This window comes from Mus musculus, chromosome 4, assembly GCF_000001635.26.
Source record: "Mus musculus strain C57BL/6J chromosome 4, GRCm38.p6 C57BL/6J".
Lineage (NCBI taxonomy): Eukaryota > Metazoa > Chordata > Mammalia > Rodentia > Muridae > Mus > Mus musculus.
Window position 1 is genome coordinate 123411951 of NC_000070.6, and position 12088 is coordinate 123424038.

Below are 12088 nucleotides of genomic sequence, written 5' to 3' on the forward strand. Positions count from 1 at the left end.
CAGCCGCTGCCCCGCCCGGGCAGCCCCCTTGGAAGCCCGGGAGCGCGCGGCGCCGACTGCTAGGGAGGAGGACGGGGGCGGGGCCTATAGGGAGCCCCGCCGGGAGGGGAGGGGGCGGAGGCAAGGATTGGAGGCCAAGGCGGCGAGGGAGGGGCTTCCCGGGGTTGGGGCGAGGGACTCCAGCTCATCCCGCACCCCCTCTAGCTCACTCCCTCCTCACCCACGGGAGTAATAGTGTCCCCGCCTGCGAGGGTGAGAGGAGAGGGGCAGTCCTGGTCATGCCGGGCAAATCCCCTGACAAAGGAAAGCCCCGCCCTCACAACGCTGGCCCGGCCCCTCCGCCCCCGCTTCTTTCCAACCGGCGGGATGGGAGCCCAGCCCAAGGGCGAACCCAGAAGGGGCGCCCCCGCCGCCCCCACTACCAGCCGGTAGTGGCTAGGGCCACTCGGGGGCCCCATCTGCCGGTAGAGACGTACGGGCTGGGGTGGGCGGTCTGCACTATCCTAGGCTCCAGCTTTGCCGCCAACGACTATCCCTGTATTTTTCCAATGTCACCTCTGGCGCTGACCAAAGAACAGGCTAGCCTTAAACACAGTCTTTTCTTGGCATGCCAAGGAATTAAGTTAGACTCAGGAACCAAGTTATTGGATAAACTCTAGGCACAGTTTCCCTTCTCAAGTATGTCAGATCTTGGCCCATTTCGCCACCTGGATTTCTCTGCTCAGACTTCAGCGGTCTTAATGACCGGAAAATGGGGTGCGGGTTGCAGGGCAGTGGAGACTCTAGCAGGAACAGCCCATGACCAACACCTGGATTGGCTATAACCGCTGTGCACGTCCAAGGAAATCTGAGCCTCTGAAGGGCTAGATGAAAAGCATGAGTTCATATTTCAAGTCTCAAGAATGAAAATATTAGAGAAATGTGTTACACAATCCTGCAAACTACGTTCTGGATTTTAGGAAAGCTATCTAGAGACCCTGTAATTGTTAAGAAAAGTACAAAGCAACCCAGAAGACTGCCTGCCAGAGGTAGCTTGCATCTCTTTGAGGTGTAATACTTGACTCCCTTTATGATGGTCCCTCGGATTTCATGAGGATGAAAAAGGTCAGTTAAAATGTACAAAGTCCTGTTGGCCCAAGTAGTTAATATAGATGATAAAACTTATGAGAAAGTTATTTCTACTCTTCACACAAACAGTAAATAAAACGAGTCACTGGTGTGTGGAGATTTGGCAGTGAAGCTTGGAGCTAAGCCTTAAACTTACTTGAGGAGCCAGAAACTCCTTGGCAAAAATGAGGTACAGGCTGAAGCCCATGATCAGATTAGTCAAGTAAAAGACAACTTTGCTTGGCAAAATGTTTTATACTTCATTTCTCACTCCTAAAGAAGCTGATCAATTCTACCCACTCAAATACAAAGACTTTCCATCTGTAAACAGGAGAGAATACTTAAACATTGTATCATCTTATTCTAGATACCCTAGTCTTTAAAGTTAAAACTTCAGAAAGCTATCCAGAATCCTGTGGCTTCCTGGTGCAATAGTGCAAGACACTAGAACATTTTTCTACGAACCCAGAGTGAAAAGAATCAAGAATACTTGATGGAGAGCAAATTTCAGGGGATATGATCAACATTAAGAATCTGAGGAGCTGGGATGTGGGAGGAAGGAAATTTGTGCTGAATCTCTCCTTAAACTGGCACACCAAGATCCAAGGGCAGATTTCAAACCATCAGTTTTCTCACTGCTATTCAAAGAATAAGGTGTTCCCTAAAAGGGTGACTTTTCCTGATCCCAAAGGAATGTGAGCAGAAATTCAAGCAACCACATGGCATAGCAATCTCAGGAAACAGATTAAGAAATCTTGAAGTTTATTCAGGGCGTGTTTTAAAGTCCCTTCAACCCCTGACACACTGTGATCCTAAGAACAAATCAACTTACAGACTGGATACTTCACAATTCATGGACTTCAGATTTTAAGTTTGTTGTAATTATTCAATGCAACTGGAAAACCCCATAGAGGATTTATTTCACTTGCAAGTCTTCCTGGCCAAATACATTCACCACGTGTTCAGATATCATAACAGACTCTTTAGCACGCCAGGGCCCCTCTGGTTAGAAGAATCTGAGGAATTCCAGCTCTGGAGTTAAGGGTGGGTGGTTATTCTATTATAAAGAATGGTCTTGATATGGAATCACAACCTTCACAGACAAAAATTCTTTTCCTGTTTCCTCACCAAGTCAGGTGCCAATCAGGTCAATCTTTTCCTAATTAACCCCTTCCCACACTTATCCACCTTGGTTTACTCTTCTCATCAATGTCAGATAAATAAATGGAACAGTCTAATAACCGAGGTTCAGACTCAAACTACTTATCACTTTTAGTCACACTCTGTTTAATTAAAGCACTAAAATACTACATAGAAACTTCCTAAAAGTTTAAACAGAGCCTCTAGAAAAGATTCCACAGGGCATGATGGCCTCAGTTCTTTCAGGCAAGAAGCAGAAATCTCTACGAGTTTGAGGCCATCCTGGTCTACAGTGAGGACCTCCTCATTCCAGACAGACAGAATGACACACACAGACACACACAAACAGACACACACACACACACACACACCAGGCTCATATAATCTACCTACTCTTTCAAAAACAAAAACAAAAAGCAGGAAGCCTCCTAGTTTTATTCTTTTTTTGGGGGGGGGGGGCGGTTCAAGATAGGGTTTCTCTGTGTAGCCCTGGCTGTCCTGGAACTCACTCTGTAGACCAGACTGGCCTCAAACTCCCTCCCTCTTTTCTTCCTTCTCTTCCTCCCTCCATATAGACAAGTAGATTGGCTTTAAATCCCCTATATAGTTGAGAATTACATTTCCGATTTTCCTGAGTGCTGAGATTATATGTATTTAGGCCGAGCTGAGAGCCAAACTCAGGGTTTCCTGTATGGAAGGCAAGTATTCTACCAACTGAACATCTCTAGCCCTAAGGGATTTCTGCAAACAGTTTTTGACTAGTTGTGGGCTCTTCTTTCTTTCACCCATCTCCACCCTTATTCCACCCTCTCAACCCCTAACACTAGGAAGGAAAGAAAGAGGTCCCTGAATTTAATTTCTTTCTTTTTGTTTCTTCTTCAACCACAACTACTATCAAACAGCAACCAGCCCTCCCAAACAACTAACAACAACCAACCTCGCCTTTGGGATCCTAGCCTTCTTCTTATACCCTCTGAAAAGTTCCCAGAATTCCAAATGTCACATCATCACGGAAACTATCTGCAGATGGCAAAACCACACCTCTTCCTGAGCACAAGACAAATAATAGTCAGCTGCTGGGAACAGTCTAAAGCAGCCCCATACCCCACACCTGGGATTTAAATGAAAACCTATTCTCATAATATTTCTGTTTCTTAAAGAAATCATAATTCTCACTACAGATTTCTTTTAACTACAGAATTCTTTTTATTTTTTTCTTTTGTTTTTTTGAGACAGGGTTTCTCTGTGTAGTCCTGGCTGTCCTGGAACTCACTCTGTAGACCAGGCTGGCCTCAAACTCAGAAATCTGCCTGCCTCTGCCTCCCAAGCGCTGGGATTAAAGGCAAGTGCCACCACCGCCCAAAAGTTTTATTCATTTTTATCATTGGTGTGTGTGTTGAATCTAAGCAAGGAGAGAAAGCACAAGGTCTCTTTTCTTTATGTCTGTCCATGAGTTTCTCTTTAGTTTTAGTTTTGGAATTCTGCCAGTAGCCATCTTAGTGACTGATGTAAATACCTGATTTGGTTTTCTCTTGCTGCCCTGATAACTAAAACAAAACAAAAAAAAAAAAAAAAAAAAAAAGCATCTGTACATCTCACATGCCCCACTAAACTTTTTAAGTGAGAAACACAAGGGAGCTTCAGAGAACCTCTTCTGATGCCGTCTCCACCCTGAAACCACAAAATGGATGTGTTCAAGCTACATTTCAAATTAGCTTTCAGTTAGTTGATTATAGAGCTCAAAGAATTCCCTACACATTTTGAAATTCCTAAGAACAGAATTTGGTGTCAGATTTTTCTTCAGTGAACCTAGAAGAAAGCATTGTTGACCTGTCTAGCTCCTTCCTGCTGTCTTCCTAGTTAAAGTGAGCTGGGTGGAGTCCTCTCACATGTTCATACCAGCCCCTTTCAAGTTTTGGATATAGCACTGCTTTTGTCTGCCCAAGAATTGGACTGCCAGCCTAGGACAATCTAGAGACATCCCACCCCACCTCCCTTTACCACAATTCAGTGAGTAAAGTGCCTTTTCATCCACCTGACAGGTGCTTGCTCTCTCTTTCTCCGAGGATTCACTGAAAAGAAGTGGATACAGGGGACTGGTTGGATCTTGTGAATTTCAAATCTACAAAATGCCTTTCATCTTAGCATATCTAGACTTCACAATCCTTATTCAGAGGCAAGTGGAAACTCCACAGTATGAAGTCTGTGCCTGTTGGGCATCAGTAACCACGATGCTTTGTGGTTTTGTTACTATAAAGATAGCTACAGAGTGGCACACAGACCAGCAGAGTACAGTACAAAATTTGTCTTAATGGGAAACAAAAGGTTTTGAAGGTATTTGAGTTCTTGTGTATTGCTGAAGTCAAAGGAAAACTTTCCACACATTAGAGAGGAACTCTCATAACCATTAAAAGCCCTTTGCTGCTTGTAGACTTTCCAAAAGACAGTGTTTGATTCCTTGTTTAGATTAATGATTAGTTACCAAGACAGAAGGTAAGAGAAAGCAGAGAAGGCTTCATGGAGGGGGCATTTGTTCATTAGGATTTTGATTGATTGATTGATTGACTGATTGATTCATTTATTTTTAGGCAGGATCCCATGTAGCCCAAGCTTCACTACTTCACTAGCTACATAGCTAAGGATGACCTTCAATTTCTGTTCCGTGTGGGCTTAACTATCACTTTACCTGGTGTATGCAGTGCTAGGGATAAAACCCAGAACCTTGTGCATGCTGTGCAAGCATTCTACCAACTGAGCTACATTCCCAGCTCATGAAATTGGGATTTAGAGACACAGAATGGTAAAAACAAGTTATTTTAAGTGAGGTGCTAGCGACAGGACATTTTGTTCTTGAGATAAGTGTTTGCTATGTTAACCCTAGGCTGCTTCTATATATTGACAATTTTCCTGCCTCATTTTTTAAGTGCTGGGATTACAGTATGCTCTACCATGTCCAGCAAAAATGAAGTTCCCAAAGAAGCAAATTTTAATTCAACATGACTTAAACAAAATTTTTGTGGAAGGAAAAAAATATTAGAATGTTAAGAAGCCCAAGCCAAGGACATGCAATTTATTTAGAAAAGTGTTAGTACAAGATTTAATTAACTGTAAGTCAGGTAGGGTGGCTCATGGCTGCAATGCTAACATTCAAGAAGTTGAGCCAGGGGCAGGGAGTGGTGGCGCACGCCTTTAATCCCAGCACTCGGGAGGCAGAGGCAGGCAGGGGAATTTCTGAGTTCGAGGCCAGCCTGGTCTACAAAGTGAGTTCCAGGACAGCCAGGACTACACAGAGAAACCCTGTCTAGAAAAACCAAAAAAAAAAAAAAAAAAAAAGTTGAGATAGGAGGATTAAGATAATTTGAAACTAGGTAGGCTGGGCTACAGAGTAAGACCTTGTAGAAGGAAAGAGGGGGGGGGGGGAGGAAGGGCGAGGGCGAGAGAGAGAGAGAGAGAGAGAGAGAGAGAGAGAGAGAGAGAGAGACAGAGACAGACAAACAGACCGACAGTAAGTTATTAGAAATTGTGTGGAGGCCCCAGTGCTCACTTGGCTGACATCTAGCTCTTTTGTGTCACTTGAAACTCTAAATCCTTAACTTTTGAACCTAGAAGTAGTAAATATACTGGTCTTAAAAAAGAAAAGAAAAGAAAAGAAAAGAAAAGAAAAGAAAAGAAAAGAAAAGAACCAAAATTAGTACAAACGAGGACAAATGAGGTAAAGGATGGTGAAAAAACTGGAGAGTCAGATTTGGACTAGCTAATTGGGTAGAAAGTAGAGGCTAGAGAGAAAATAAAGATAATGCTATACTATTACTCTGGGGTTACCAAGGGCATGGTAGAACTTACAAAACAGTAGGGGGAATATTTGATTCATTCCATTTAGAGTATTCAAAGACAACTCTTGTGGGGCTGTCTAGAACGGCCCCTCACACAAAAGGTTCCACTTTGGGGTAGAGCCCTTCACCATGGAACAGTGTGGGGACATGGAACAGCATGGCTGAATGGAGAGAGAACAGATAACAGAACTTCGAAAGCCACATATAGGAGATAAGAAGGCAAGCCCAGATGGAAGCAGATCATCTCAGGAGAGACGGGGAGAGCACAATGCCAGCAAGTAAGCAGGTGTCAGGCATGGGAGCAGATACCTGAATTCTTAGAACCTGGAAGGGTGAGGCAAGAGGACCCAGACAGACAGACAGACAGACAGACAGACAGACACACACACACACACACACACACACACACACACACACACACAGAGGTGCCCAGAAGCCAGGTCAGTACCTTTGTCTTTCTCGATTTCATTCTATCTTATTTTTTAAGGCAGGGCTTCTCACTAAGCCTGGAGTTTCTGTACTATAGTAGTCTGGCAGGCTAAGGAGCTCTAGGGACCTACTTGACTCTAACTGCCCTTCACCCGCACCATCTCTGGGGTTATAGATGCATGCTACTGGGTCTGACTTCTTTTATGTGAGTTTTTGGGATCTGAACTCAGGTTCTTATGCTTGTATGGTAGGTTATTTACTGACTAAGCCATCTTTTCAGACCCTAAAATCAAATTTGTAAGAAAGAAGACAATGAATTGGACAACGTCACGAGATTAGTCAAGTAGGAAGTCAATGGATATTTCCGGGGAAACAGCTTCAGCAGTGATGGGTGCTAAGTTAGGTAATGGATGTGTGGAAAGATCTGCCATCCTTCAAGATTCTCTTCATTTGGCTCCACAGCAATGCAATATATATATATATATATATATATATATATATATATACACACAAAATTTTATATAAGTACAGTCACTGTCTCAAATATGAGAAAATCAGGTAGAATAATACCGAGATTTTCATAAAGCATTACTTTGATTTTGTTGGTGTCTGTGGGATCATACATAGGGCCATGTGCACACTTGTATGTGTGCTACCACTGAGTTCCATCCCTAGTCCCTACTCAAGTAATCCTTCCTCATCACTGATCTCAAATGAACAAATACAGAGTTCAGGTTTGAGGTTCAAGAACTAGATCAAAGGGCCTGCCAGATGGCTCAGTGGATAAAGGTATTTGTCACCAAGAACAATGACTTGATGATTTCTGGAACCCAAACAGTGGAAGGAAAGAACCAACTCTCACAGGTTATCTGACCTCTACAAGTACCAGCCTGCCTCTCCTTTCCTGCATCCCCTCTCTTTGGAAAGGAAGAAAGGAAGAAAGGAGGAAAAAAGGAAAGAAGGAGGGAGAGAGAGAGAGAGAGAGAGAGAGAGAGAGAGGGAGGGAGGGAGGGAGGGAACAAAAGCAAGGCAGGAACTAAAAATATCTCATCTTTTGGGAATTTACTGTAAACTGACAGATCTTAGATGGTTTGCTTGAATGACACGTGAATTCAAGTAGGATCAACCTTCCTTTAGTTCCATAAATTCATACCTTCTTCTTTGGATCATATATGCACATATTAGACCAGATTAGAAACTTTTACTTACTGAAACCATAAAGAGTTTTTGAAAAAAACATCTCAGTCTATGTTGAGACTGCAGAGAGTTGAATTATATCTTTTTAAAAGCTGATTGTCTCTAAAACAAAGCTGGCGAGTTTTCCTTTTACACTTTGATGTTTTAATTAAAGGCTGATTACTATTAAGACTTGTCTCTCTTAAAGATGCTGACGTAGTAGTTGCCATTCACTGTATGGCAACAGAGGAAGATAATGTGGTGTTTGATGAAAGCTAAAGTTAATTAGGCCAAGGACTCTGAGATCATTAAAGCCGATCTGATGAGCAACTGAGTGGCTAGGGAAGTCACTGAGCTGGTAATGTGTTCTGGCCAATTCTGATTAATGATTTGAAAATAATATTGACTTATAGAGCACAAAAGCTAAAGTCAAAATTACTTAGCTGGCTTAGAAAACTTGCTGGCTATGAGCTTCTACATAAATAAATTAATTAATGAGTGTGTGTGTATGTGTGTGTTAAAAGCTGTATTAATGTACCTGGCCTAAATTTTCAACTTGCCTAGGTATTGCTACTCTATGTCTACAAACAAGCCCTATACATGATCCCCACAAAAACTGAAGCCTGCTTATTCATCAGCTAGTTTCATCAGCACCATAAACTAATTTTTCTTTTCAATCTCTCTTTCTCTCTCCTTTTCCCTCTCCCTCTAAAGACTGGGAATGGCTGGAGTGGCTCAGAGATTGAGAGCACTGACTGCTTTTCCAGAGGTCCTGAGTTCAGTTCTCAGCAACCACATGGTGACTGACAGCCACCTGTAATGGGATCTGGTGCTCTCTTCTGGTGTGCAGACATATATGTAAGCAGAATACTGTACAATGAACAAAGAAATCTTTAAAAAAAAAAAGAGCTAATAAAATCTAATGCTTGGCTTTATGCCAAATCTAGAAAACGACCATTTCTAGACACAAAGAAGCAAAGCTCTTTAAATTCAGTGTAGACCAGGCTCACCTTGACCTCAGCTTCCTGTGATGCCTCTAAACTTCTGCCTCTAAACTTGCCTCCACCTCCCAGGTGTTAAGATTCAAGTATGTGTCACCAAGCCCAGTTTAGGCAGTGCTAGGGTTGAACATAAGGTTTCATGCATGCTAGGCAGATTACTAAACAAACCTCCCAGCTACTGAACAACTTCTTAGTAAAAAGATTTACAACAGTCTGCTCGACATGGTGGCTCATACCTGCAATTCCAGTTCCCACAAGATAAAGAGGGCTATACAGAATCTCTCTCTTTTTTTTTTTTTTTTTTTTGGTTTTTCAAGACAGGGTTTCTCTGTATAGCCCTGGCTGTCCTGGACCTCACTTTGTAGACCAGGCTGGCCTCGAACTCAGAAATCCGCCTGCCTCTGCCTCCCGAGTGCTGGGATTAAAGGCGTGCGCCACCACGCCTGGCTATACAGAATCTCTTTAAAAAAAAAAAAAAAGAAAAGAAAGAGGGAGATGGAAGATGGTTCAAATGAATCCCAAGACCTACATAGAAGGAGGAGAAAACTAACAACTTCAAGTTGTCTTCCTCGAGAACACTGTGGCACATGTGAATCCACATATAACCACATAAAATAAATAGAATTTAAATTGAGGAGGAGGTGGCAGCAGCTGCAGGTGTGGTAGTATGCACATTTCTTCCTAGTTAGTACCAATGAGGCAAAGACAGGCAGATCTTGGTTTGAAAGCAGCCTGGTTTACTTAGTGAGTTCCAGGACAGCCAGTGCTACCTAGTAAGACCCTTTCTAAAAGATTTCACAATACTTTAATATGTATTTCTGGATAAACTTTTTTTCCCCTTCAGGTTCTTTATTCTTTCCTTCCTTCCTTCCTTTCTTCTTTCCTTTCTTTCTTTCTTTTTGAGACAGGATCTCTATCTATAGTTCTGGATATCTTGGAACTCTCTATGTAGACCAAGCTTGGCCTTAAACTTACAGAGAGTCACCTGCCTCTGCCTTCCAAGTGCTGAGATTAAAGACCTGTACTACCATGTCCAGAAAAACTGCTTTTAAAAAAGGATATTAATATTAGTCTAATTTTTCTATAAAATTTCATTAATTCTCATCAGATCTTCAAAAGAATGTTTTGTTGTTTACATTTTATTGCCAAAGTAATTTTCTTCAAGGTCACTCAGCTTGTAAATGATAACAGGATTTAAAGTTGCATATTTCTGACTTGAATGTGGATACAACCTCCTCACACACACTCACTATACAGGACTAAATGAACTATGAAGACTCTCATTAATTGGCAATTAATTATACACATGATAATGACTATAAAGTGATTGGTAACTACACAAGACTTTGAGAATCTGGCTTTCTTAAAGTGTATATGGAATAGCATTTTCCCCCTTCTTTTTGTTGTTTTGTTAGTACTGAAATAAGATCATACATTCTTAACATGTGCTAACCAGTATAAAAGAAAGGAAGCAAGACTAAGACTGCAAGTCTTACAAGACTTAAAAGACTCAAGTCTTGCAGAGTAGACAGCATTTTGGTTGTATGAGTTTTGAGAAATAGTCTCATATATAGCCTACACTGGCCACAAATTCACAGTCCTTTTTCCTCAGCATCCTGCGTACAGGGCTTACAGGTGCCTGCCACCAGTTTGAATCCTAGAGCTTGTGTGGCTTATGAGAAATAAAGAACATCCACCTAATCAGTTAAAAATTCATTTGTCTTCAATGAAAGTCATAAAAATAGTTTTGTTGGAAAAAATAATATAATCACAAAGTACCCACATTTGGTATTAGTTAATAAGACCAAATGAGTTACAGTGAGTCAAGTGACTTAAATGATCAGGAGGAGTAAGTTGGCGAGGCCAGGAATACTTTACAATAAGATGGGACTTGAGCTATACCTTCAAATGAAGAGTAGAAATATAATAGTTCTGATGTAGTAGGTATGACTTGGGTAAATAATTGAAGTGCAGGACTACATCAGAAACTGGACGAGAAAAGCAGTGGAGATACTTAGTTGAAGACTGAAGAAAAAGACTGAAGACTGGGACAGTTTTGAAGGATGCCACCACTTATTCATCGGGTCAGCTGGCTCATGCATTGATTTGGGAGAATAAGAAGCACTGCCAAAACTAGGGTAAAGACAGATGCTCAGGGAACCCACCTTGGGAACCCTTGTTTTAGAAGGCTACAGAATAATTTATGTCTCCCTTCTCTGTGGGAACCATGTGTGTACACATGGACTGTCCAACTGCACCAGCTCCCTTTCTCCTAACAGATTCTCCCAACAGAGAATCCTTTGTTCCAACTATCCGTTTGATAAAATGACGCAAGGAGACCAGCACTCCCATCTGGTGCAGGGGCTGATACCATTCCACAACACGCCCTACAGGAAGTAGCTTGAGATACACAGCTGATTGACGTCCACAGCAGTAACTTTGTGGCAGGGTGGGGCAGGGACTGGTGAAGCACAAGAAAATTCTTTAGACGCTGAGTCAGATAAGTTCCAAAGTTTCTGACCTTAGAAGTCCTCCAGGAAGCAACCCTATTTCTTAATTATTTTTTTCAAAAACGTGAGAGGAGACACATAAGCTGCTCTATGCAGTGTCCCCAAATGATCTCATCAGCTAATTCAAACATAATGTGGAATCTGAAGGAAGGTAAAAAACCAATTCCTATCTTTCTAAAAGAGGATTGTGTAGCTTTCATTGTAAGGGACTTTCCTGTGATTTTTATCATAGTCAGCAGCAATCACTAGATACTATTAGCAGCTCCCCTATCAATGACAACATTTAGGACGCAGGAATAGGTATACATAGGTTTGAGGTTAGACAGGGCTACTCAGTCAGATGCTCTGCATAAGAACCAGGGCATTGTATGAACTTTACACCAAACTCATCTTTCAGTTCCACTTAAAAGTTTATTTGCATGTTGCTTGAGCAAGCTATTTTTAAAATATTTCAAAATTCTGTGTATAAGTCTGTATGTTCCTATGTGGGTTTGTACATGTGAGCACAGAGCTCTCAGAAGCCAGATTATCTCCTGGATTGGTTGATTACAGGTGGTAGTGAGCACTGGGGGTGCTGGGAACTGAACTTATATCCTCTGAAGGACAGAAAGCTCTTAACTACTGAGTCTCTCTCCAACTCCATTGAGAAAGTTTGTTTTGTTTTGTTTTCTCTCAAACTCAAGTCTTCCCCTACCTCCCAGAGAGTTTCTCTATGTAGCCCTGGCTGTCCTAAAAAACTCACTCTGTAGACCAGGCTATCCTCAAGCTCAAGCTCCCAGAGATCCAACTGCCTCTGCCACCCAAGTGCTGGGACTAAAGGTCTGAGACACTATGCCCAGCTAGTAACATTATTCTTATGTTCAGGTACAACACTAGTGACAGGAAGATCTTG

At 42.0% G+C, this 12088-nt stretch overlaps 1 protein-coding gene across 11 annotated transcripts in view; it reads right to left on the bottom strand.

Moving 5' to 3' along the window:
• Macf1 (microtubule-actin crosslinking factor 1) overlaps positions 1 to 12088 on the bottom strand; it is a 338170-nt gene that overhangs the window by 62318 nt on the left and 263764 nt on the right. The gene's annotated exons all lie outside the window — the stretch shown is intronic.